Genomic DNA, 26,240 nt, shown 5'->3' on the forward strand with positions numbered 1-26,240 from the left:
GAGGGGGGGTGGGGGGGTGGGGGGAGTCGGTGGAGGGAGTTGGGGGTGATGATGTGAACCCATGCAACCAGTACATTGACCTGGGTTTCTCCGTTACTGGCCCAGTGAGATTACTACTGCACTGGCTTGAAAAGAAAGATCTTTGACAAAATATTTGCAACATAGCACTAACTGGAAATCTTTCAGAGTATACCCATGGGGCCTCAATCTCACATTGTTTTGTATGAGATACCAACATCTCCTTACTTAGTAAAGTAGAACAGAATAGAATAATAAGTTTTTGTCACTTGTCACAATACTCCGGTGTCTATATTAATAACAGAAATCATAACTTTAAAAAATTAAGGCAAAGTCCATCTATGTCCTCACACTTCTCACTCAATGGCTTTCTGGTTATCTGTCATTTATTTTAGTTGTTGCTGCTGTCCTCTCCAGTCTTCAGTTGATATTACCTGTTATCTTATATCACATTGCTACTTAAGTCTGCATGTCTTCTGCCGAAGGCATGTTTGTGGCTAATGGGGTTGAATCAGTTTCAATTAGTTACATTTTCAGTCAAATTGCAAAAGCAAATGGGAATCTCAGATTGAGTCATCGAGCTATACAGCACAGAAACAGACTCTTCGGTCCAACCAGACCATGCCAACCATAATCCCAAACTATCCCTGATGAAAGGTTTTTGTCCAAAATGTCAATTTTTCTGCTCCTTAGGTGCTGCCTGACCTGCTGTGTTTTTCCAGCACTACTCTAATCTTGATTTGGAGATGCTGGTGTTGGGCTGGGATGTACAAAGTTAAAGATCAGGCAACACCAGGTTATAGTCCAACAGGTTTACTTGGAAGCACTAACTTTCGGAACGCTGCTCCTTCCTGATGGACAACCACCCGATGAAGGAGCAGCGCTCCGAAAGCTAATGCTTCCAAATAAACCTGTTGGACTACAACCTGGTGTTGTCTGGTTTTTAACTTTGTACTCTAATCTTGACTCTGATCTCCAGCATCTTCAGTTCCCACTTCCACCTATAACCCCAAACTAAACTAACTCCATCTGCTTGCTCTTGGCCCATATCTGTTCAAGTATTTCTTATTCATCTGCAAAAGCAGACTAGGAACTACATTATCAGCAACACAGCACCAACTTTGATAAATTACAGACAGTGCCTGTGAAAAATATGGGGAACAGTAAATAATGTAATATTCTGTTGTAAAGTTTTGCGTGAAGCTCAGAGGAACCCAGCAAAGCTTGACACTTTACGGCGATAAAATTGGATCTCCCTGCACACGCACAAAATAAACAGTCTTTTTTCCTGAGTTCCTGAGTTCTGTTATCAATCTGTCGAGTTGTCCTGTAACCACGGCTAATCCCTCACCACACAAAACGCATAGGTCCCACAGGATCATATTACCTGTCGAGTTTTGACCAGCATATCTCCGCAAAGAAGTTCCCGTCACAATGAGGTGCTCACTGTGGTAACTCTTCACGACAGTGCCAAAGGTGAAAAATCCAACATTGCTTGCAGCTCACCCCCAAGCAAAACCTTACTCACTAATCCTTGGAATCTTGGAGAAGTGAACGGAAAAAATTCCATTTTGCTATAAACCACTTAAAGAGGATTAAAGTAGGAATTTCAAACAATCTTCTGAACCCACGTTGGGATACTTCTGTTTTATTTTCATTCATTTGGATTAGACATTTTATTTATTTTAAATTTCCTCTGATCCAGAAAACCATGAAGTCATGGTCATTGGAAAGTTTCCAAGTGGCGATGGTTTGTTGCACAAAGACATAGTGAGGGGACTGTTGGGAGTACATAGTGGGATTGCATGGTGTACGACAGAGCTCTTGCATTCTAAATCAAGTTCCAAGTGACTTTGTGAAAGTCTTCTGTTCAGGGTTGTACATAAATGGTTTTGATGGAGTAAATCATGTATAACTGTTTCCAGTGGCAAGAGTCTGCAACTAGAGGATACAGGTACACAGTGTTTGGCAATAGAACCAGAAGCAACATAAGGAAATGTGTGTTAATGCAGTGAGCTGTTGTGATCTGGAACATGCTACTTGGAAAGGTAAGGGAACAGATTGAACAGTGATGGTCAAAAGAGAATTTGAGCTGGATATTACATGCCCCCCCAAGGGGTTTGTTGTTGATGTTGAGAGGGCACATAAGGTGACTCGCCTACTGGCCCCATGCCTGTCCAAGTTTGCCCTTATATTAGGGAGGGCTGGCATGGTCAGACCCAGCAGCCAATGACCGGTTATAAATAAATAATTAATGGCCAGTTAATCTTGAGCTTGATGCATATTTAATGTTTTACCTCATAGAGTTATAGAATCATACAGCACAGACCCTTCAGCCCAGCTTGTCTATGCTGAACAGGTTTCCCAAACCAAACTAGTCCCATTTCTCTGCCTGTGTGTGGCGCATACCTCTCTAAACCTTTCTTATCCATATACCTGTCCAAATGTTTTTTTTAAATGTTATAACTGTACCTGTATCCACCACTTCCTTTGGCAGGTTGTTCTATACACACACCACCCTTTGTGTGAAAACGTTGCCCCTCAAGTCCCTTTTAAATCATTCCCCTCTCACCTTAAAACCACGTCCTTTAGTTGGAGACTCCCCTATCCTGGGGATAAAAACCTTGGTTATTCTCCTTATCTATGCCCCTTACAATTTTATACGTCTCTGTAAGGTCACCTCTTCATCTCCTGTGCTCCAGGGAAAAAAGTCTCAGTCTATCCAACCTTTCCTTACAACTCAAACCCTGCAGTCACAGTTTCTCTCACCACAGATGCTGCTGGACCTGCTGAATATTTCCATGAGACCATAGATGTAGGAGCTCAAGCAGGCTGTTCAGCCCATCAAGTCTACTCCACCATTCATTATCATGATCTGATGGCCCTCAAATCCATTTTCCTGCCTTTTCCTCATACTCCTGATTCAGCCACGCTTGATGACCCAGCCTCGGCAGCCCTCTGTGGTAAAGAATTCCAGATTCATTACCCTCTAAGAGAAGAAATTCCTATTCATCTCCGTCTTAAATGGGCAACTCCTTATTCTGAGATTCTATCCTCTGGTCCTAGACTCTCCCGCAAGGGAAACAACCTCTCTGCATCTCCCCTGTCAGTCCTTTAAGAGTTTTGCAAGTTTCAATAAAGTCAAAAGAACATAGGAACTTAAGAATTAGGAGCAGGAACAGGCCATCTGACTCCTCAAGCCTGCTCCACCATTCACTAAGATCATGGCTGATCTCCTTGTGGGCTCAGTTCCCCTTACCCACCCACTCACCATAACCTTTAATTCCCTTATTGTTCAAAACTCTATCGGCTTTTGCCTTAAAAACATTCAATGAGGTAGCCTCAGCTTCGCAGATTCACAACCATTTGGGTGAAGAGACTCCTCCCCAGCTCAGTCCTAAATCTGCTCCCCCTTACGTTGAGGCGAAGCTGTCTATTTCTCGTTTCACCGACCGATGGAAACAACCTCCCTGCTTCTGTCTGATCTATTCCCTTCATAATTTTATATGTTTCTATAAGATTTCCCACTCATTCTTCAAAATCTTCATCGCTCATTTCTCTAAATTTCTGGCATTCTCAGCTTTTATTTCAGGTTTCAGGCAGCTGCTGTAATTTGGAAAAACTCAGCAGCTGTGGAGAGAAGACAGAGTTAATCTTTTGGGCCCAGTAGCTCTTTTTCAGAACACTTCGTATTCTTCTGAAGATGAAACATTAGCTCTGCATTCTCTCAACACATGCTGCCAGACCTGCTGAGTTTTCCCAGCAAGTTCTGATTTCCAACATCCGCGATTCTATTTTTTTTTTGTTTTGTTGCTGTCTTTTTTTATCTGGAGTTGGGATAGCTGCCAGTGAGCTGCCGAACCCTTTGGGATAGGAGTGAGGGTCGGTTGTGGGGTGGGAAGGGAAATGGTAGTAAAATTAGCCCCTTTATCTGTTTTGACTAATATCCAGAACTTTGGGACGTGCTAGGTTTGGAAAACACAAATCTGTTGTTACTTTTTGACAAGTTGCTCGCCAACAAAGAGTCAAACAGCATTAAAAAAAAAGGTGAAACCCGAGCAGGGATCATTTAAAACAGCACGGAAAAATGTTTTACCCACTGTTGTTGATGTTAAAACTGAAATCCTCCCACATAGATGCACTTTTAGTGCATAATCTCGATGTTGAACAAGGTTTGACCTGCAAGAAACTGAGTTTTGTGAAAGTGCCCAGGTTACACCTCCTCTCTTCACATCATTTCCTTGCATGAGTGCAGGGACTGTGCTTCAGAAGTACTTTGCAGCCGCTAGTATTTTGGGACATCCTGGGATTGTGGAAGTCTCCATATACATGCATATGCATTCTCTCTTTGTCTCAATGCTGACAGACTGTCAGCGTCATTCAGTAACTAATCTCACAACTGGCAGTTCTGCCACAACCATTAACCAGGCACCATTATGAAAAGGGGATGCATTTATTTTTAATTACTTATCTGAAATGCAGACAAGGCACAGGAATAAAATGCATCTACTCAGCGTGAACATGGGGTTGCATGGTCAAACCTTATTGCGACAGAGTCTTTTGTTGTGTGTGTCTCATTATGAGAGGCTCAGAGCTGGCTGGCCATGTGTGTTTTCTCTGAGCTGCTTGCAAATTAAAGCCAGATATTATCTTGCCTGTTTTCCGTAACCCTCTCACATCTCATTTTGACAATCAGTGCGCTCCCCACCACAGCACTGCACCAGCCCAATCCAGTCTATTATTTCCACTCTATCTCTTGCGAAGAAAAATCCATTGTCTGTTACTTCCCTGTTTTTTCCTTACCTTCCCACTGAGTTTTTTTTTTGCCTTTAAGTATTTGTGCTGGTGTCTGTTGAAAACCTCGATTGAAACTGAAGGCACTGCCCTATCAGGCAATGTGGCACAAATGGCAGGATAGGTTTGATAGGGTGAATGGCCTACTCTGCACCTTATGTCTAAGAGTCCAAAAGATTTGTAAACTAAAAGAATTCTCTTTTTCAGCAGAAGGGGAACATATAGGAAGGATGTTATTAAACTGGAAAGATTTACGAGAATGTTACCAAGACTGGAGGGTTTGAGTTATAAGAGTCAAGAGTGTGGTGCTGGAAAAGCACAGCAGGTCAGGCAGCATCCGAGGAGCAGGTGAATCGACGTTTCAAGCATAAGCTCTTCATCAGGAACCTCGATTTTCCTGCTCCTCAGATGCTGCCTGACCTGCTGTGCTTTTCCAGCACCACACTTTTTGACTCTGATCTCCAGCGTCTGCAGTCCTCACTTTCTCCCAGGTTGAGTTATAAGGAGAGGCTGGATGGTCTGGGACCTTTATCCCTGGAGTACAGGAGGCTGAGCGGTGATTTTACAAAGATTTCTAAAATCATGGTGGGCATAGATAAAGTGCAGAGCCAAGGTGTTTTCCCCAGAGTAGGGGAGTCCAAAACTAGAGGGCACAGACTTAAGGTGAGAGAGGAAACATTTTAAAGAGACCTGAGGGGCAAATGTTTCACACAGAGGTGGTGTGTATGGAAGGAGCTGCCAGAGGAAGTGGTGGAGGCTGGTATAATTACAGCATTTAAAATACATTTGGACAAATACATGGATAGGAAATAGTTTAGAGGGATATGGACCAAATACAGGCAGACCAGTTCAAGAAACCTGGGTGGCACGGGGAAGTTGGGCTGAGGATCTGTTTTGTGCTGTCTGCTGCTATAACTCTATGGGTGCACCATCGTGAAGACTTTCATAAAGTGACTTTTGTGCCACCTTCAACCCTCTTGTTACTGGGGACCTGCATGTTTTGCTGATAGTTTAATACACTGTACAGACAGCAAGAAGGTTGCGTGTTCAAGTCTCTCTATAGAAACTTGATGCTATACCATAGGTGGGCAGCTCCCACCATTTTATTGTCAAAGGTGCCACCTTTCTGAGGGAGATGTTAAATCAAGGGCCCCTCTGTTCTCTTAACTGGAGGGAAGGCTGCCTCAGCATTATTTTGAAGACAGGAAAAGAATACTCCCTGCTGTCCACAGGGACCAGCAAATGGATCAGTTATTGTTGCTAATGGGAACTTGGTGGGCAGAAATGTTTGGACTCTCCCTGTTTGTAGATTTGTAAATGGGCATTTCCAACTACAGAACCATTCAAGAATGCTTCATTGACTGTGAAGGGTTTGGCATGCCCCATGCCCCGAGACAATGGGATGTACTGACTAAATCTTTGTCCTTTCTTCCTGAAGTCACCCAGAATATCCTTGAGTTGTGAAATAACGAGTGAGACTGAAAATCCAACATCTTCCCCAGGATGCTTGTGATGGGAAAATTGATGCTGGAAGCAAGGAATTCGAAAACAGACAATTCTAGCAAAATGAAAAATATTTTGTAAGGGGAGGAGGTGACTTGATTCGTGAGATGCTGGCACCAATACTGGGGTATAATTCTGTAGATGTGTCCTGAAGAAGGGTTAAACCTAAAATGTCGATTTCTCCACCTTCCTGGTGCTGCCTGGCTTGTTGTGTTCCTCCAGCCTCTTGCCTGTCTATTTTGGATTCCAGCATCTGCAGTTTTTTTGTCTTGAACCATTCTGTCGGGAGTTTTCGTCTGAAAGATGCTGGGACTGTTGTCATGAAAAGTTGTATAACAAGGGCAGTAGAAAGAGCTTTAACCCAAACAGTGAGGCAAGGGAGCAGGTGAGGGTAGATTTGATACTCAGTGAAGGAGACAGGGCAAAAGAGCAAGGTAGCAAGAGAGGAAAAGATGATCAGAGTATTCAGATAAGTTGAGTGGTTACAGAAATAGCAAATAGAAGTACTTTCCTTGAGTATTCATAACAAACTAGATGAATTGACTGCCGAAATAGCAATAAATGTGTCTGATCTGGTTGCAAAATGACTAAACCATTTGTCTGAATATTCAAGGGTACATGACATTTATGAAGGATAGAACATAGAACTTAGAACAATACAACGCAGAACAGGCCCTTCGGCCCTCGATATTGCGCCGACCTGTGAACTATTCTAAGCCCATCCCCCTACACTAACCCATCATCATCCATGTGCTTATCCAAGGATTGTTTAAATCTCACTAATGTGGCTGAGTTGACCACCTTAGCAGGTAGGACATTCTATGTCCTTACCACTCTCTGAGTAAAGAACCTGCCTCTGACATCTGTCTTAAATCTATCACCCCTCAATCTATAGTTATGCCCCCTCGTACAAGCTGACGTCATCCTAGGAAAAAGACTTTCACTGTCTACCCTATCTAATCCTCTGATCATCTTGTATGTCTCTATCAAATCCCCTCTTAGCCTTCTTCTTTCCAATGAGAACAGACCCAAGTCTCTCAGCCTTTCCTCATAAGACCTTCCCTCTAGACTAGGCAACAGCCTCATAAATCTCCTCTGCATCTTTACCAATGCTTTCACATCCTTCCCGAAATATGGAGACCAGAACTGTACACAACATTCCAAGTGTGGCCGCACCAGTAGACAATAGACAATAGATAATAGGTGCAGGATTAGGCCATTCTGCCCTTCGAGCCTGCACCACCATTCAATATGATCATGGCTGATCATCCTTAATCAGTATCCTGTTCCTGCCTTATCTCCATAACCCTTGATTCCACAATCCTTGAGAGCTCTATTTAACTCTTTCTTAAATGAATCCAGAGACTGGGCCTCCACTGCCCTCTGGGGCAGAGCATTCCACACACCCACCACTCTCTGGGTGAAGAAGTTTCTCCTCATCTCTGTCCTAAATGGTCTACCCCGTATTTGTAAGCTGTGTCCTCTGGTTCGGCACTCACCCATCAGCGGAAACATGTTTCCTGCCTCCAGAGTGTCCAATCCTTTAATAATCTTATATGTCTCAATCAGATCCCCACTCAGTCTTCTGAACTCAAGGGTATACAAGCCCAGTCGCTCCAGTCTTTCAGCGTAAGGTAGTCCCGCCATTCCAGGAATTGACCTCGTGAACCTACGCTGCACTCCCTCAATAGCCAGAATGTCTTTCCTCAAATTTGGAGACCAGAACTGCACACAGTACTCCAGGTGTGGTCTCATCAGGGCCCTGTACAGTTGCAGAAGAACCTCTTTGCTTCTATACTCAATCCCTCTTGTTATGAAGGCCAGCATGCTATTAGCCTTCTTCACTACCTTCTGTACCTGCATGCTTACCTTCATTGACTGGTGTACAAGAACACCCAGATCTCTCTGTACTACCCCTTTACCTAAATTGATTCCATTGAGGTAGTAATCTGCCTTCCTCTTCTTGACACCAAAGTGGATAACCATACATTTATCCACATTAAACTGCATCTGCCATGCATCTGACCACTCACCTAACTTGTCAAGGTCACCCTGTAATCTTCTAACATCCTCATCACATTTCACCCTGCCACCCAGCTTAGTATCATCAGCAAATTTGCTAATGTTATTACTAATACCATCTTCTATATCATTAACATATATTGTAAAAAGCTGCGATCTCTGTAGTGATCCCTGTGGTACCCCACTGGTCACTGCCTGCCATTCCACATAGTGTTTTGTGTAAGTACAAAGGAAGCTAGCGGCAAAGATGAAGGGGCTACTTTGTTATTTAAGGTGGCTATTAGCGTAATTGAGAGAAAGAGAGAGAGAGTGTAAGAGAGAGAGAGAGAGAGAGAGAGATGACCATAGTTCTGGAGATGAGGATATGATATCAATTTGGGCAGAAGTGACCAATAGTTAAGGAGCTAACATTTTGATCATTGGACTTGAACTGTTAACTTTGTTTCTCTCTCCACTGATGCTGTCAGACCTGTCGAGTTTCGATAGTAATTCCTGTTTTGGTTTGTTTCAGATCTCCAGCACCCGGGTTATTTGTTTTAGTGAAGGCAAGAAGTTGCTTGTGGGAGTAGTGTATAGGCATCCTGCAAAAAGTACAATGTAGACCAGGTTATATTGAATGAAATAATAATAATTGTGAGAAAGATACAGTGATAATAACTTTACTGAGAGTACATGCTATTTAACTGCTTGGAAAACCAAAGCTTAGTTTAAAAAGAGAGTCAATAGGACCACCTCAGAAAAACGGTACAATCATTGATTGGTAAGAACTGCTATTACAGACTGCCTTTAAATTGCTGCTAATTAGAATAATATATTTTTTTAAAGTAGTAGCTATACTTGGAATTAAGGGCTTGGTTAGCTCAGCTGGTTGGATGGCCCGTTTATAGAGTGATGCACCAGCGTAGGGTAAAAGTCCTGCACAAGCTGAGCTTACCCTGAAGGATTACCCACTTGAACTCCCTCCTAGCCTGAGGTGTGTTGACCCTCAGGTCAAAAAAAAAACCTGTTGTCTCTCTCTAATGAGAAAGCTGCCCTATGGTGAGGTAAGTGTGAGGTGAATTTACAATGGGCTTAACGAAGAAACACAAGGAATGAGGGAAAGTCAGGGTTGATTTAGTAAACAGTATAAGAAATAAAAAAATTGTGGGCAGTTATTGTATTGGGAGTATGTTTAAGGCATGGCAGTAGAGCTCAGTCGAGTGGAAGGTGTAGCCTGTAACATGTGGGAGGTCCTGAATCTTATTGGTGTCCTCAATGACCATATAAAGAAATGTGAGCTCCGTGTGAATCCAAGGGTGTAGTACAGGCATGCTCAAGGAGGTGGGAATGGATCCAAGATCTAGAAATAGGCAAGTAGACAGTTGCTGCGGCTGTTTCGTTTCCTTGAAGATAATTTTTGAGATTAATATTAATAATTAAAATCAGGAATTGGCCAAGTGAGTCTTCTCTTCCATTCACTAAGATTACAGCTGCTCTGACTATTCCACCTTCACACCTTCAACTCTTGTTTGTCAATAATTTATCGATCCTGCCTTAAAAATATTCAATGACTTTGCTTCTCCCAGACTTGAGTTGCTGCTCATGATGATGACTGATGACACTGCCCTAACCCCACAGTTCTTTATTATTATACATGATAAACTTGATTGTAAATGGTGAATTGATGTCATTCAGATTGACGTGTGTTATGCGTTTATTTTCCTTCAAGTTTGAAGAGGGTCTAGTGTATCTGAAGCTGGCCATCTTTATGCTCTAACGAGAAGACACTTGTTGAATAAACGTTATGAAGTTTATTGCTTTGCTGCAGCTATTTACAGGTAATAATGATCTGACTTGCATTAGAACAGACATTACAACCCCACATCAGCTACCAGCTCCTTCTTCACTCTGACCAAGTTCTGATGACAATATGACACTGGATGGTGCGTACTGCACTCAATGGAGAATTAACCCATTAACCTCGACTCTTGCAGATGAGATTTCTTATGAGCAAAGGCTGACCAGGTCAGGACTCTACTCACTGGAGTTTAGAAGAATGAGAGGTGTTCTCATCGAAACAGAGAATTCTTAAGGGGTTTGACAGGGTAAATGCTGAGATGTTTCTCCTCATGGTAGAGACTAAATGGGCACCTTTTAAGACTGAGATGTAGAGGAAATTCTTCTCTCAGAGGGTTGTGACTCTTTGGAACTCCTTGCCACAGAGAGCTATGGGGGCAGAGTCCTTGTGTATGTTTGAGGCTGAGATAGATAGATTCTGGATCAGTCAAGGATTCAAACGTTACAGAGGAAGGCCAGGAAAGCGGACATGAGGAGTGTTGGATCAGCCGTGATCCTATCGAATGGAAGAGCAGGTTTAAGGTACCGAATAGACCATTACTGCTCCTATGTCTTATCGTCTTATGTGACAACATTGTGAGGAGAGTTGAGGATATTCGAGAGGCATCTTAGTGAAGGCTGTGACCCTGGAACTCAGGTTGGTTGTGTGCTGCTGTCAGCTGGGGTCAAGTTAAATCCTCAATTGAAAAGTGCTGAGATTCTACCAGTGAAATCAGAGCTTTCTGCATGACATTGTGGCTGAAATTAGTACCATGCATGCTGAGTTAGCTGCCAAGTAAATCAGTGAGATCTATCTTCGTTGTATCTGCTTTTTAATCTGCAATTTATTGTAGATATTGACTGCAATTTGCTTGTTAATGCATGCTTAATACATGTTAAGTTTGGTTTGACTGTTAACATTAAAGTTATAAAAGGTGAAATCTCAGTCCATTGATTTTCTGTTGGGATCAATCGGTAAATTCCGAACTTTCAGTTTGTTGCTCTCTGTGGGATTATAACAACAGCTAGCCTCTGCAGTTCATTCACTCTGCTCTCCTTCCAGCATCCCCTTTTGTTACAGTTAGTTTGTCAGTCACCTCTTCTTGAGAAAACACAAATACAAAGTCAAACCTCAGATTTTTCTCAGTGATTGGAACGGGGGTCAGGTGGATCTCATTAACTTGTGATCCTTGATTGGGGTTGTTAACCTGGGCCAGTCAGGGAGCCCTGGCTGACTGATATAAACAGGAGATTCAGTGCCTCCTCAGTTTAGGGAATTGATTCTGTGCTGGCTGGTGTGACAGTCAGTATGTTACTGTTGGTTTCTGACCTTTTTTGGAGAGGGAAAAACCTGATTCCTGAACTGGCTAAATTATTTTGCCAGTTTGGTAACTGGCATTCCTTTTAGTGAGGACTGATTGTTAAACTCCTGATGCACATAATGTGTTTCAGGTGTAACTTAGTTCTCCTTAGGGGGTTTTTGTTTCACTGGCTGGTTACAGCCTGTGTGTTACTCTTTTTGAGAAAAGGATAATGTTAATTTTGTAGTAGGGCTTAGCCCTTGGACTCTAGATTTCATTTTTGTTTGTATGTCTCCACTGTTTTGGTGTTTGGACTGAGCCCTTGTGGCAGACATACATTTTACCAGAGGAGCTGTTCCTGTGGGAAGGCCTAGCCCTGGGACTGGGCCTCTGAAGATTGAATGCCTGTGTGAGTGCTGGGAGGTGAGCGCTTGCTGTATCCTGGAATTTGGATGAAGACCTTTCCTTTTGGAGTGGACCAAACCCCCTGTGAGTTAACTGCACCTGTACTATATTCCTGTGAGTGGGCCTGGTTTTCCAAGGCTGAACCAGGACTCTATGGAGACTGAACACCTGTGTGCTGCCTTCAGGAGTAGACTCTGCAGTTTGGTGTGGACTCCATTTTGGATAATGCACCTCATCAACTAGAATGGACTCTATATTTGGACTGTGTACCAGAAGGGACTCTGTTTTTTGGTAATTAACTGTATTGTGGTGTTTGTTGGGTCTATCACCTGCACTGTCTTGTGTCCCTGGGCCTGGCAGGCCTTACTGTGAGCTGGGAGGCTCATGGGTCATCCTGAGAGCCGGAGGGTGGGTAGGCCACCCTGATGCCAGTTGGCCAGAGCCAGAAGGTGGGTAAACTGTTCTGAGTGCTGTCGCCCTGAGAAGGGGTGATCAGACAGGCTGTCCTAGAGGTGGTCGGAAAGTGTCAATGACCGAGCCAAAAGGTGCATAGGGGCATGCTGAGATCCGGAAGGCTTGTGGATGCCCTACACACTTTCCTCCCTGGGGGATGGGACAGGCCCTCCTACAGGTGTCAGGGTAGTCCATTGTCCAGATGGCACATCTGGGTGGGTGAGAGCCCAATGATATGTAGGGGCAGACTGAGAGCTGGAAGGTGGGTAGGCTGTCCTCAATGCTGTCACCCTGGGTGGGTACCAGTGTAGGCTGTCCTAGAGGTGGTCAAAAGGTGTCAGAGGACTGATCTGGAAGGGGCATGGGGTGGACAGAGCTGGAAGGTGTAGGGGTGGGCTGACTTAGAGTGGCCAGAAGGTGGGAGGGACAGGGGCTTGCTGGGTCTGTATTATATGCACTTTTTTGTAATTGGATTGTCCTTTTATGTACAAAGGTTACTGTCTTGTAATGCTTGAAACTGGGATTTGGGGTTTGTCCTGATTTACCTGAGAAACTGGTTGAATGTTAGTTTGGGGCTTGGCTTTACCATTCCTCTCCCTGTAAAATTGCTGCTTCTGTATACAGCTGTTGATGTTAATTGTAAATTGTGCATTGTTAAACAAAAACTAAATGTCAGATTCTCATCACTTTAGGGATTGGCTGTGAACTGGTTGGTCAGAGCTCTTGCACTGTCCACATGTAAACAAGAGATTTGGTGTTGAGATGCAGTTATTTCAGACACCCTTTAAATCTCTCTTCAGAGGATGGTTATCCACATTATATTCTATGGTCAAACTTTCTCAGATTATCCCTTCTATAGGATTCCCTTTAGAATGTTGGGTAGATACATTGATGCTAATAAAATTCACAAATGTATATAATGTTTCAACAGCTAAGGCAATTTTAGTGTTTTTGTCTTACCAGGCATTACATTTATTATTTATTCACACCTAGAATACTAAATTCAACCATACTTAAATAGTCATCTAAAAAAGGGCTACCTTACCATCTAAGTCACCCTGGAGGCATGAGTGTGCATTTCATACATTTAACTGACTAAATTTATTCTTCAACAGTTAAATTTTTCATCATTGTACTCAACACATTCTAATTGGCATTGAGACTAGGTTGAAAGCATAACCAGTTCAACCATCTAATCAAACATCTTCTCTAACCTGGTTCTCCCTGGATGCAAAATCATCTTTCTGATGACCCAGTAGAATTATTGGGATGCAAGCAACACTGTACAAGTGCAACCACCAATCCAAAGTCACCCCTGAGTCTTCTGCTTAACTTCTAATCATAAATATCTAAAGGTTTTAAGGCCTGACTTCCAGACTTAAATTCCATTTTAGCTTGATCCTACATCTGATTCCACATTTTCCCCACAGAAAATCATTGGCTTGCATCATAAACATGTCTGCCAGTCTTTGTGAAACTGTTGCTTTAAACTGAGAGCAGCCTACTTAAGCATGTTGGGTTGAACTGAAAAACCATAACCTGAAGTACCCTTCAATTCCACAAACATACTTGCTCAATTTCCATTTCCTGCCATATTACCTGCTTCAGGTGGTTTCAAAAATACTTTGAAGATTTTCTCTCTGCAACTTTTACATCAATTGGCTTAGATTTCCAGGATATTGCTAAAAGAACTAAGATCTTCAGGATTGCATTTCCTTCTGGGGTGGGGATGGGGCTTCATTCTAACATCTCCATCACCAAGTCCTGTTCTTTAAAAGTCCTGAGCCACTAGCCTGGCTTTACCTTTATTTTCATCAGAGCACTTTCTCTCTCATTATCCAAATGACCAGGTTGACTGTCACTATATGGTAACTCAATCTAGACAGCAAATTCTTTCCAGCTCTTTTTGTTTGGCATCTTTTATTAATTGTCCTAATTGTTTGCAGGCAATATAACTTCTCATAAGGCTTTCTACTTTTCATGCAAACCTTTGTTTTTAAAGGCTCAGACATTTGTTCCAAAACCATATTTCTTTTCAGTTGATGCCAGGAGATTTTTTTGCACCTTGGTGCAGTCCAATAGTTTAAAGACGGTTCTAAATTTAGGATTCTTCATGTAGAATTTATTGTAGGTTTGTTACATTGGCAAATTTTTATATATATTGCATATTCTTTTAGAGAATCTGTTCTGCTTTGAATTTATCAAAGTTTGACCATGGCACATATGCGTTTAATCAGTCATCTTTCTTAAACTTTTTTCCATAGAATTTCCAAACCTCCTTCAGTGATGAATTATTGAGCTTCTAGCTTTGAGAAAATGTTACACTTGAACTTCTTTCTATGAAGGAACAAAAAAAATCTGCAGATGCTGGAATCCAAAGTAGACAAGTGGGAAGCTGAAGGAACACAGCAAGGCAGGCAGCATCAGGAGGGACAGGCAGGAGGCTGGGAGAACACAGCAAGGCAGGCAGCATAAGGCTGGTTATATCCAAAACACTGGGCCTACACATTGAGTATGGAGCAGAGATCACTGGTTTCTGTGATTATGTTCTTCCTTAATACAACTTCATCAAAGCCAGGTAAGATATCATTATATTCCTTTCTCCAACTCCTGATGCTGCCTGGCTTGCTGTGTTCTTCCAGCCTCCTGTTTGTCTGTAAAGAAACAACAGTTCCAAAACTAATTCCTTGCCATGTTTATTGGTAAAGGCATAACCCATGTCCTTGTATCCACTTTATTTCTTCACTGATTGGAAGGTTGAACTTTACAAAATGTCAGTAGGAAGACCTATCCCAACACTTTGCTTTGATCATTCTTCTGGTTGTAATCCCTTGCAATCTTTAGTCAGCAAAGAATTCTTAATTTCCAATCTGCAACTTAAGTCAGCCATTTTCTGCTCCGTGAGAGTTTGGATCAGAGTTAACCTGTAAGACAGAAACCTAGATGTCTGTCTTTGTGAGGATCTGCTGAAGAGTCAGCAGATCCAAAACATTAACTCTGTTTCTCTCTGCACAGATGCTGCCAGACCAGCTGAGTTTCTCCAGAAATTCCTGCTTTTGTTTCTGATCTCCAGAATCTACGGTGTTTTTCTTTATTTTAGTCTTTTTCTGTGGATATAGTTTAGTAAACTACCCAGCCTTATAGCTCCTTCCTCACACATACCCTCTTTACCTTCACCTAATCAATTAAACTCAATCCCCTGCTCAACAACTTGTATATTAAAACTGTACTCAAAACAATCCCCTTAAACAACACCTGTTTTATTACAGCATACTGCCAATATCCATTGTTCCATATTATTCTGGCTTAATCTTTTTTCAAACTATTGTATGCAATTATCTGCTTCAATTGGTGGCACAGTGGTTAGCACTGCTGCCTCACAGCACCAGAGACCTGGGTTCAATTCCCACTTCAGGTGAGTGACTGTGTGGAGTTTGCACATTCTCCCTCTCTGTTTGGGTTTCCACTGGGTAATCTGGTTTCCTCCCACAGTCCAAAAATGTGCAGGTTAGGTGAATTGGCCATGCTAAATTGCCTGTAGTGTTAGTGAAGGGGTAAATGTCAGGGAATGGGTCTGGGTGGGTTGCAGTTTGGCGGGTCGGTGTGGACTTGTTGGGCTGAAGGGCCTGTTTCCACACTAAGTAATCTAATCTAGTTTCTCTAACTTGCAGCAATTGCACTATATATTTTGAGTAAGCTTTGGGGCACATTCTCCAGAGAGCAGAGCCCACTGGTTTCTGTGATGTTTATTCTCCATATGAACCTCCTTCAATTCTACTTTATCAAAGCCAGGTAAGATATCATTATATTCCTTTCCCCACTGTGTTTACCCAGCTCCCTTTTAAATGTATCCAGACTACTCCCTTTGACAACTCCATTTTAGGAACAAGTTCCACATTCTCATCACTCTCTCTCACTCACATGCATTAGCGAAAGTGCAGAAGAGGTTTACAAGAATGGTTCCGGGGATGAGGCACATCCATTCTGACAATAGTGTGATGAAGTTGCTCCTTTAACAAGGTTATATTGTCCTTGGGCATTTTTTCAGATTTCATAAAAGGCACAGACTCCAAAAAGTCTAAGTTGAAGGGTTTTAGGACCAGTTTGATTATGGCTAACACATACTGCCTCAGGCAGCAGGGCTTCAAGTTTTTGAAAAGAAAACACTTGTACAATAAAAGGGGAGGGGCCAGTTCTCTCAGCTTCACTCTGGTTTGGTTTTTTTAGCAGTAGTGTTGTAAAAGCTGCTGGACTCAAAGATCTGGCTAATTGTCCCCTCATGTTTCTCTTGTAAGACCCTGTTAGATTTACCTTTTTGTGCCAATTGGTGTTTATGGGGATTTGCAAGTATTTGGAACAGCATTGTTAAGTTGGAATAATTTGTTGGGTTTTTGGATAGGTTAAGTTATTTAATATTCTGTCTTTTGTTTTTCATTCAGTAATCTGAAAATTGCTTTGTTTTAAACTGAGTGGTTTGACCAACTGCATCCCTCCTGGAATATCCAATTTACACAGATTAAAGCAACTCAAAGCTAGGGTCTGGGCTACTTTCTTCTAATTGCCTAGATTAGGTATCCTGCACTATGGCAATAGGCCCTTCGGCCCAACAAGTCCACACCAACCCTCTGAAGAGTAACCCATCCAGACCCATTCCCCTACATTTAACCCTCAGTAATGCACCTAACACTGAGAAATTTACATAGAATATTACAGCGCAGTACAGGCCCTTTGGCCCTCTTTGTTGCGCTGACCTGTCATACCAATCTGAAGCCCATCTACCCTACACTATTCCATGTATGTCCATATGCTTGTCCAATGACGTCTTAAATGTACTTAAAGTTGGCGAATCTACTACCGTTGCAGGTGAAGCATTCCATACCCTCACTACTGAGTAAAGAAACTACTTCTGACATCTGTCTTATATCTCTCAACTTAACGCTATGCCCCCTCATGCTTGCCGTCGCTATACTTGGAAAAAGGTTCTTCCTGTCCACCCTATCTAACCCTCTGATTATCTTATGTCTCTAAGTCACCTCTCAACCTTCTTCTCTCCAATGAAAACAGCCTCAAGTCCCTCAGCCCTTCCATGTAAGACCTCCCCTCCATACCAGGCCTGGTCTGTAACATCAGATTAAAGAACCCTTTTCCTCAATGATGATGGGTAAGAGGAGATTTAGCATAGCTAATTCACCTGACATCCACATCTTTTGGATTGTGGGAGGAAACCAGAGCACATCCCCACAGACACAGGGAGAGTGTGTAAGTTCCACACAGACAGTCCCCTGAGGTGGGAATTGAACCCAGCTCCCTGGCACTGAGGCAACAATGCTAACCATTAAGACACCATTCCGCCCCTGTTTTCAGGGGGTCTGGCCTGGTCCATAACATCAGATTAAAGAACCTTTTCCTCAAGGATGATGGGTAAGAGGAGATTTGATAGATTTTCAAAACCGTGAGTCTGGATAGAACAGATCAGGAAAAACTCTTCCCTCGCACGAACTGATTGAGGTCCAGACGGCACAGTTTTAAAGTGTTTTGCAAAAGGAACAAATGCAATATTTGATAAAACATTTTCATACAGCACACCTTTTGGATCAGGAATACACTGACTGGAAATGTGGTGGGGACAGGTTCAATTAAGTAGGTAAAAACAATGACTGCAGATGCTGGAAACCAGATTCTGGATTAGAGTGGTGCTGGAAAAGCACAGCAGTTCAGGCAGCATCTGAGGAGCAGGAGAATCGATGTTCGGGCAAAAGCCCTTCATTAGGAATACTGGCAGAGTGCCCGAAGGGTGGAGAGATTTATCCAATTCCACCCTTGTGTGGAGTTTGAACATTCTCCCTGTCTCTGTGTGGGTTTCCTCTGGGTGCTATTGTCATCCCACATTCCAATCATGTGCAGGTTAGGTGGGCTAGCCATGGGAAATGCAGGGGTACAGGGTAAGGGTGTGGGTCTGCGGGCTACTTTTCAGACGGTTAGTGTGGACTTGATAGACAGAATGGCCTGCTTCCTCAGTGTAGACATTCTATGATTCTAAGAAGATCCTCTTATATATTAAGTTATAACCATAACTTAAATTTATGGTTCCTGCTTTGGAATGATCCTCATTCTAGATAACTCATTTACTATGCATTTTCTATTTATTCTGATCAACTATGAGACCGTGGGCGTAGGAGCAAAAATAATTCCTTCCACCCATTGAGTCCACTCCGTCAGTCAATGAGACAATGGCTGATTTGATCATCTTCAACTCCACTTTCCTGCCTTTTGAGTTGTGTTTGAAAACTATAACCACAGCAGCTTCCAGAAACATTGATTCCTGAGCTTCACTCTTCTGATTCTCCTATACAGAGGAACCTCGATTATTCGGCATTCTGTTGTCAGAATATCAGATTATCCGGCAAGATCGCAAGATCCTGATGCTCCACTGAACTATATTATCCGGCATTCGATTATCCGGAATTCGATTAACTGAACAAAATACTCCCTGCCCTTGGCCTTTGGATAATCGAGGTTCCTCTGTGCACTGTTCCAGTGAGCCAAGGTAATGCAATATTGCTATCTGCCCCTGTGACTATACTGTGTCATTGATGTAGTTGAAATACTGTTGAGGAGAAATAATGTGGAAAATGATACAAAGGTTGCTTTAAGAAATTGAAGCTTTGTAATTAAACATAATGGAAGGGGAGAAAATGGGATTCAAGGCAGAGCTGTGATTTTGACAAAGTGTCAAAATATCTTCACACTGTAGAGTGGCGAGAATGTCAAACTCACCCCCAAAAGACATGATTGAGATGGGTAGAGTAGATGCACTTTGAGGGAAGTCAGATAAACACAGTGAATAAGATTTGGCAGAATACATTGGCAGGGTGAGATAGATAAATGTGTAAGAGGATTCATGTGGATCATAGACACTGGCTACAAGGGTCAATGATCAAATGTTCCCTTACAGCATTATAATATTCATTATCATTCCCTGAGCCACATCATCCTAAAGAGATTGAGGGATGGAAAATAATGCCTTATCTGGTGCCGTGTTTGCTATTCATTCACAGGGTTCACTTACAGAAGTTGACAGCTTGGTCAATGACCTCAGTTGAAGGAGAGAGGGAGAGAGACTGGATTTCATCACTGTCAGCTTCACAGACAAGGACAATTATGTGTCCAAAGCAGTCGTCTCACCTCATGTATTGAGTGTAAATGTCTCCCAGTGATGTGTGTGTGAATTGTGGGAATGTCGTGTTTGACAAGATCTAGTTTTAAGGTTACAGCATCCCTCTATGGAGGGGAGGGATACTTTGTAAGGCAGACAGCTATCTATCCAGTCAATCTATCCAGTCCATCTAACTATTATTCAAATCAACCTGTTCAGAGATATTGTTGCACACTTCTGGAGCAGGTGGGACTTGAACCCCAGCCCACCCTGTTCAGAGATTGAGCACTACCAACTACATCACAAGAGGCCCCAACTGGCCCATCTTGACTGGTCCATCTGACCACTCCATCTATCTGGTCCATCTATCCAATTGTGCTGATTTTGGAATTTGCAGGTATTAAGGGGCATGGGGAGAAAGGGGTAATATTGCATTGAGGTAGCGAAGCAGGTAACACCATATTGAATGGTAGCCCATGCTCAAAGGGCTGAATGAATTCCTCCTTCTTGTTTCTAGTTTTTATGCAGGGCAGAGCTCCGATTTTGGTGAAGGGTCAAAGCATCTTCACACGGTAGAGTATCGATAATGTCAAACCCACCCCCAAAGATGTGATTGAGGTGGGTAGAGTAGATGCACTTTGAGGGAAGTCAGATAAACACAGTGTGGAGGACCTCACTGGCGAGGCCAGTGTTTATCATCCATCCCTAAATGCCCAGATTAGTTAATAGTAAACCACATTGCCATGGGTCTGGAGTCACAAAGAGCCCAGACCAGGTAAGCTTGGCAGTTGTCTTTCTCTCAAGGACATTAGTAAACCTAATGGATTTTCTGACAATTGACAATGGTTTTGTGATCATTGGACTCTTGATTCCAGGTTGTTGAAAATCGTACTATATATCCCATCCATTACACACAGCATTGAGGAAACTTCCTGCTCAGTGCACAGGCCTAGCTGACACTTGGTATAGTACAGAGGGAGTGCTGCACTGTCTAAGATGCTATCATTTGAAAAAGACATTAAGCTGATTTTCCCTTCTCTCCACTCGGGTGGATGTAAATTATTCCATGAGTACGATTTTATTTGCAGAAGGACAGGGGAGATGCCCCCATTGCCCTCGTAACATTTACTCCCCATCAAAAGTAACTATCGCATTGAACAAAAGTGGAATAGTGCAGCAAGTGCTGGTAATCTTCAGCAGGCCTGGCAGCATCTGTGGACAGAGAAGCTGTTGTCTGGTACATTGACACTCACAGTGCCATCTTTGTTTTTTTCCCTGGACTGGGAACAAAAATTGTCAACTTCACTGGCATCTTCCTAATTTCTCTCTTCTTCACACAGTCCAGCTCCAAGTCATCACTTAGAGTCAGAGGTCTATAGCACAGGTAAAGAAATCACTGTAAGGTAATGCAGCATTTTTTCTTTATTCTTTACTTAGTGTATAAAATGTATACCTAGGTACTTTGGTGCCATGGGAGGTGATATTGTAAACTTTCCACTGTACTCCTGTACTTGAGTGCATGTGACAATAAGATCTAATTCTAAAGTCTCTTCAGCCCGTCATTTCAGCACTGGTTAAATAAAACTAACTATTGTAATTCCATTTTCTAGCACTTAGTGCATAGCTTTGTATGCCTTGATCTCTTGCTTAACTTCTGTTATTTCCAGGGAGAGACTATCAACTGATCTTCACACTCGGCCTCACTGATACCTGCAGCTACCTTGGCCATCTATATTGACAGCTAGCCTCTTGGAAATGCACTGTTGCATTGACCCAGTTTCTGTCTCCATTGTATCTTCCAGGCTGATTCAATATTCTGGGCTGGTGCAACAATACATCATAAACGCAAAATCCCGCACCTGTTCGAAATCTGAAAAAAAAACCCAAAAATGCTGCACGTCTGAAAATAAACAGTGCTGCAAAAACTACACTCAGCAATTTTGCCCCACCTGTGAAGAGGCAAACAGAGTTAATGGCTTAAGTCCGTGAGCTTCTTTCAGGGTGCTGAAAGGTTCTGGACCTGAAATGTTCACTCTGTTTCTCTCTCCACAGATGCTGCCAGACCTACAGAGTTTCTCCAGCAATTTCTGTGCTTGTTTCAGATTTTGTTTTCGATTTCACCAACTGTTTTGACTGGATCGTTGACTATATTGATTATATTTCAGATATTCTATCCCTCACCCATTTCATGACTGTCCAAACCAGACGTAGGATTCCCTTTATTCTCATCACTCATCACAACAACTCCTGACTCTGAAGAATTATCATTGAATCACAGAATTGTTATGACCCAGAAGGGGATCATTGAATCCATTGTGCCTGAACTGGTTCTATTCCCTAGTGCCAATTTCCTGTCTTTTCTCCATACCGCTGCACATCATTTCTATAGAAGTAATCATCCAATATCTTCTTGAATGCCTCAGTTGAACTTAAATTGTAGTCCAATGGGTTTATTTGAAACCACAAGCTTTCATACCACTGCTCCTTCACCTCCAGGTGCTTCCCTCCACTGCACCTGAAGAAGGAGCAGCGCTCCAAAGCTTGCAGTTTCAAATAAGCCTGTTGGACTACAACCTAGACCCATTCATGCAAGTCAGATAACAGCAGGGAAGAAGCTGTTCTTGAATCTGCTGGCACATGTTATAACCTGGTGTTGTGTGACTTCTGGCTGTGTCCACCCCAGCCCAAAGCCAGTATGTCCACATTAATTGAACCTGCCTCCTCTGAATCATCCTTTGAGATTTCCCCCACTGCCAAAGTGATTCCTCTGTCACATACCCTTTCCTCCGTATTTGGGATCATTCCCAATTTGAGTACCTGAAATATCATTCAGTCATACTTCAATATCTCCTCACCTCCCTCAGTATCTTTCCCTGTGAGGTTTAAATCCTATCATTTTACCTCTGCCCTTTTTCATTGTCCAGCAATTTCCATATGTGTCTTTCAATTTTGTATTCTCTGTTTTCTGCCTATTATGTGGTCTCCTCTATCCTGGGCTAACCAAACATCCATTGAGTGGTTACCTTGTTGAACCCTTCCACTCAATGCAAGCCTGACCCTGGAGAAGGTGCAGGTCTGAACTGGAGATCCATGTTCACAGAGACTAGGTTAGTTTGGACTAGTTTCATCACTTCCAAGTTCTGCTGGTTTTTGCTCAGTCATTTGCTATGTCAATACCCCACTTTGCATGACTCTTCTGTCATCCAATACTGTTCCATTGAAGTTCCTCATTCGCTTGAAGAAGCGAAGCACATCTCGTTACCCCTGACTGGGGTAGCACACTGGAAATCAAGCTTCTCTCAGACTTGTCATAAAAGCTAAATAATTAAAGTTTGCAAAGTTCCCCAATTCGTCTGTCCGACAGCCTTAGGTTAACAAAAAATGTGGACCAAGTTTATGTACTTAACAAGAATAACTAATCACAAACAATAAACTCTAGCAACAGGAAAATAACTATGCACTGTTAACATATAACTCTACGATTTAAAGCTCTCACCCATTGTACAACCTCTCTATGTACACATACAAAAATAAATTTCCATTTGATTTGCTTTATTATTGTCCCACGTACAAAGATGCAGTGAAAAGTATTTTTTTTGTGGTATCAGACAGATCATACCTTACATTATTACATTAGGGTAATAGAACAGAATATTAAGATTAAGATTACTTTACAGTGTGGAAACAGGCCCTTCGGCCCAACAAGTCCACACCGACCCGTCGAAGCGCAACCCACCCATACCCCTACATTTACCCCTTACCTAACACTACAGGCAATTCAGCATGGCTAATTCACCCTAACCTGCACATCTTTGTGACTGTGGGAGGAAACCGGAGCACCCGGAGGAAACCCACGCAGACATGGGGAGAACGTGCAAACTCCACACAGTCAGTCGCCTGAGTCAGGAATTGAACCCAGGTCTCTGGTGCTGTGAGGCAGCAGTGCTAACCACTGTGCCACCGTGCCGCCCATTAATATATAATAGTGTTCCAGCTACAGAGAAGGTGCAGAGAACGATTAGCTCTAACATATGTGTGGTCCATTCATATAAGTCTGATAACAGTGGGGAAGAAGCCGTTCTTGAATCTGTTGGCACATGTTTTCAACCTTCTGTATCTTCTTCCCAGTGGTTTAGAGTATAACAGGGGTGGGAGGGGACTCTGATTATTTTGGCTGCTTTCCCAAAACAGCAGGAAGTATAGATGGAGTCAATGGATGGAAAGCTGGTTTTCGTATTATGGATGTGTCGGTGTTTTAGATTAGATTAGATTACTTAGTGTGGAAACAGGCCCTTCGGCCCAACAAGTCCACACTGCCCCGCCGAAGCGCAACCCACCCGTACCCCTACATCTACCCCTTACCTAATACTATGGGCAATTTAGCATGGCCAATTCACCTGACCTGCACATCTTTGGAGTGTGGGAGGAAACTGGAGCACCCGGAGGAAACCCACGCAGACACTGGGAGAATGTGCAAACTCCACACAGGGTGTTGTGGATGTGTCGGTGTTGTGGATGGAGGGGGAAATGTACTTAACATCCTTCTGCAAACACTATTGAGTTCAGTGATGTTATATCATTACCTCAGGTCCCATTCTCTTTGATTTTTCTATGCTGTTTTCTTATTTCTTTTTGTGCTCTTTTTTCCTTTCCTGTTTTTTGGGTGGTAGCTCTTCGTGATGCCTCCTCTCATTCCATCACCACTACCTGGCACCTTGTACCATTAGTTCTATCGTTAATTAATTTCTCCTACTTTCCAACCTAGTACAGACTTTCCCTTTTTGTTCTCTTGCTCCCTTATTTCATTCCTGTAGCACCTGTTACATCTCTAGAGTTTCCCTGCCACAATGAAAGCCCTTTATTGTGGGGAAAATCACCAGCCTTGAAGTCAGAGTTGGGGTTCAATGACAGAATTTATTGTACAAGGAAATACTGGCGCTTTGGGGAGAGAAAGACACAAACAGCACAGTGGTCAGCTGCGAGTCTTCTCTCGACCTGGAGCACATGTCAAGATAATTTTATACATTTTGTGATATAATAGATCAGTGATGAGGTTATTGTCTTTGTAACATTGTTTATTTATTGTGAACATTGCAGAATTGTAAATAGTTTTGGCGAAGTCATTGTCAGTTCCAGCGTAGCCTTTGTTAATTTCAGCGCAGTTGTTGTCAGTTTCAGTGCAGACATTGTCAGTTTCAATGTCTCCACGGAAATCCATTCTGTAGTAATGGGTGCTAATCGTTCTTCCTGAGACAGATGATTACTGCAGCCCTGGTTATTATCACTCCGTATTGAGTCTGTATCAGACTGTTAGCATTTCTATCAAAAGTGTTGGCTGGACTCAGACACTTTGGCGGCAGTGTATGTTACTCATGTGTATTCTCTCCCCCACCCACCTTAAGCTAATCAACTAGATTGTGGGTGCATTGTGCTGGCATTCTGGTGGCCTCAGGCAGTATCTGTGTTTGGTCTGCTCTCTCTGTCTCTCAACCTATGGCTCAGTAGCCATCTTGTGTGTCCCTGTGCCGAGTGTCACCCTGCACCGTGCCATCTCCCATTTCACTTCTCCCCCCCCCCCACCTTGTGGTCAAGGAGGCGACTTCAGAGATATCCCACAGACCACCCAAATTTACATGTAGAGGTAGGTCATCTCTAGGACGTCCTCCTCTTGAGGGGTACCATGGAGTGCCAATTTTGTTGGGCGCTCTTCCATGGTGACACTCACTGCTGGTACAGTTCTTGTCAGTAGTGCCTTAAAGCAGAGCTTTAAACACCTGAGGCCCACACAGAAGACCAGCACGAGTGCAATGAGGAGAATTATCCTGTGTGTCAAATAAGGTCCCCAAGATTTACCTATCAACCAATTTAGCCAGCTGTCTGTAATTGTGGCTCCCTGTCGAAAATTAGCTGGTCTCAGATATTCTTGATGGCTTCTGTAACATTATAAGAGTCATCAATAACCTGGGTGATACAGTTGTCACCAATAACTGTACAAACTCCCCCTTGTTGTGCTCATTGATAATCCACCACATAACGTGTCTGCTGTGTGTCGAGTCTGAGTAGAACTACCTCTGTATTAAGTGCTTCCAAAGCTTTTGCGGTATTATTGCCTAAGATAGTCAGGCCACATACAAGCTAATTTCAGTTTTTAGCGCTGATGACCCCTGATCCCCCCTCCCCCAAAGATAGAGATCCCAGGAATCCATATCCCAATGATGACCCCAAAGTGGTGGGGACCTGCCAGTCAGCACAGAACTCCTGGCCGATGGAGCGGGCCACTATCCTTCTCCGAATATGTCCCCCACTGGGGCATGGTACAGTAAGGAGTGCAATCGTCCCTCCCACGAACAGGTTTGGGAGGTCTGGGATGTCTCTCACCAAGTCCCCCTAAATAGGAAAAAACTCCCTTCGCCTCTCAGTAACAGACGTTGTCCTAACCTTCCGTCTGTCTGTCCACCCATGTCGCCCTGATCCCCTGGGTGCCCCCCACCTCACTGGCACATGTCGAACGGGTATGTCCATGTGGCAGAGCTGACATGGGTGCCATTGCACTGACCACATGAACTGTCTGCCCGCGGTCACATTCAAGCACGCCTGCTCGCTGCAGGTCCAGGTGAACTGTCGGCTAATGACCGGACAGCGCTGATAAGTGCACTGTCTGGACACATGAGTCGCTTTTGGGAACCAGGGCATAAATACATCCCCATTCCTGCCCTATGAAACGGAGTGGGTAATTACTGAGTTTTAAATGGATTTTCCCTTCCCTAGGCTGG

The sequence above is a fragment of the Chiloscyllium punctatum genome, chromosome 26 (assembly GCF_047496795.1).
Source record: "Chiloscyllium punctatum isolate Juve2018m chromosome 26, sChiPun1.3, whole genome shotgun sequence".
Classification (NCBI taxonomy): Eukaryota; Metazoa; Chordata; class Chondrichthyes; order Orectolobiformes; family Hemiscylliidae; genus Chiloscyllium; species Chiloscyllium punctatum.